This window comes from Galendromus occidentalis, unplaced genomic scaffold, assembly GCF_000255335.2.
Source record: "Galendromus occidentalis unplaced genomic scaffold, Mocc_1.1 scf7180000075525, whole genome shotgun sequence".
Lineage (NCBI taxonomy): Eukaryota > Metazoa > Arthropoda > Arachnida > Mesostigmata > Phytoseiidae > Galendromus > Galendromus occidentalis.
The window spans coordinates 1-2,439 of NW_003803515.1; the positions used below are offsets into that span (position 1 = coordinate 1).

At 53.6% G+C, this 2,439-nt stretch overlaps 1 pseudogene; it reads left to right on the forward strand.

Moving 5' to 3' along the window:
• Window positions 1-180: 180 nt before the first annotated feature.
• LOC114828107 (tigger transposable element-derived protein 6-like) lies at window positions 181-1,879 on the forward strand (annotated as a pseudogene).
• The last annotated feature ends 560 nt before the right edge of the window (window positions 1,880-2,439 follow it).

The following is a 2,439-nucleotide window of genomic DNA, read 5'->3' on the forward strand; positions in this document are numbered from 1 at the left end:
AGTAGGAGTCGACGACGACTATCTGTAGGTAGGTAGCCGAGGGCTCGGTTGGTCACGTGCACTTGCATGAGAGGACAACGAATTAAGAGGGCAAGGACAACCGAGATCGTGGAGAAGCACCACACCGATGGTCTTTTGCAAACACGAGGCAAGAACGACGGTCGACCGAGTACAGCAATCATGAGCGGCCCGTACTACCACCTTTTCGCGAGCGAGCTGAACAACATACAGCGCAGGGGTCGAGTGTTCCGGGAGCCGGTGCATCCCGAGGTGATGCCAATGCCGATTGATCCGGGATTGCAACCGGAACGTTATCGAGAGGCGATCATCGAGGAGGTCGGCCGGATACGCGCGGACTGGTGTTACCAGAAGCGCTGCTCGACTCTGTTGGCCGCTGAGTGGGGAGTGTCCGAAGAACAAGCGGACGGGTGGGCGAGCCTTGCAATGTTGCAAGTTGCAACTCAACCGCAAGCGCTGACGGGACCACCGTTTCTTTTTCCGGTCTCAATCTCGAGTCCTGCTCGGCTGGCGCATTGCACGATATCATCCTCCGCAGCGACTTGCTCACGGTGACTAAGTGCACGTGCTTCCCCGCTCGGACACGAGATGTCCGATGTAAACAGATTCTCTCGTGCAAGCTACCAATCACGAAGCTGGGGAAAGATTTGACTTTGACAGAAAAAATCGCGATCCTCGATGAAATCGGGGCTGAAAAACCTGGTTTGAGCCATAGACAGCTCGCTGTGATCACCAAGAAGCCGAAAAGTACAATCACTCGCCTTCTGCGACAGGAAGAACAACTGCGAGCACAGTGGGCTTCGTCCGAGACTCCGAATTGTTCCAGGAGGATGAAACGTGACAGCAAAGCGCCTCTTGTGGATTCCGCCATTGACAAATGGTTCGGTCGGGTCACGGAGCAGGGCGTCCCCCTGACAGGTTCCGTCGTCATGCAAAAGTCCGAAAACTTGGCCATTCTGATTTCAAGGCCACGAGTGGTTGGCTGGAAAGGTGGAAGAATCGCCACGGCATACAGTATAAACGATCACACGGCGAGAAGAAGAGCGCTGACGTGAAGTCCGCCGAAGAATGGAGAACCGAGACCCTGCCTCAACTGTTGGAAGAATTCGAAACGGAAGACATTTACGATTGCGACGAAGCGGGTCTGTTCTACCGCGCAAACCCAAACGGCTCTCTGTGTTACTCTCGCGAAAGTCTCTCTGGTTCGAAGAGAGCTCTGGAGCGGATAACAGTTCTCTGTTGTGCAAACATGTCGGGTACGGACAAGAGAAAATTGGTTGTGATTGGGAAAAGTTGGAAGCCGCGCTGTTTCAGAGGAATCGCGGTGGAGAGACTACCGGTGTCTTATCACGCCAATAAGAATGCGTGGATGACGAGCAACATATTCAGAAAATGGCTATCCGAATGGGATGCAGAGGCATCAAGGGGCAAAAGGAAGATTTGTCCCCTCCTCGACAACTGTTCTGCCCACCCTCGCGTCGATGGCTTGAAGAGTACCCGACTCGAGTTCCTATTTCCGAATTCGACATCAGTTCTTCAACCCATGGATATGGGATTCATAAAGAATCTGAAGACCCTCTACCGGCGAAGAGTCGTTGCTTCGATCGTGTCGGCAATCGAGAACGATCCCGATTCTTTCTCGCCCACTGCGATAGACGTCTGTTCGAAGATCAACGTCTCTCAAGCCATACAAATGGTGTACGACAGTTGGCGAGCGATCAGTTGCGATACGATTGAAAACTGCTTCCGCCATGAATTCGGTTCGGCAGAGACCGAGGTCTCACTGATCCCCCCTGATTCAGAGGGCGATATAGATTCACTCGTTGTCGATATTGTAGTGTCGCGTATCGACGACACGTAGATAGTGCCGCGTGAGGCCAGAGACGTGCAATGTGCAGTGCAACACTGCATCTGGAGAACCTGGAATAAAACACAGCGTGGCGTGCGCGTCCTGATCCAACAGTATTGGCGCAGTCGACTCGTTTTCGGTGAAAAAAAAACGGAGACCTGTGTTCACTCAAGGAAGCGTGGAAACTATGTCGAACATTCCAGCACCGCCACCGTTCTTGGCGTCGCCCGGGGAACCAACCGTACCACGGGAAGACTGGTTCGAAGTCTTCTCGAATTACCTGGTGGCACGAGGTGACGTGGTGCAAGACGATAGGAAACAAGCGCTGCTCATGTGCTGTCTCGGTATCGAGGGCCAAGCGCAGTACAGAGCCATTAGGGATCGACCGGTGGCGACAGCCGACGGCCAGCCGTTACCGACAGAGTACGACAGAATGAAGGCTCGGCTGGCGATTCGATTCAGTGACAGGAAGGGATTGACGGCCACTCGATTCGAATTCCGTAATCGTCGTCAACTACCAGGCGAGCCGGTGATGGAGTTTGTGGCTGCATTGCGTCGGCTAATCACGAAAT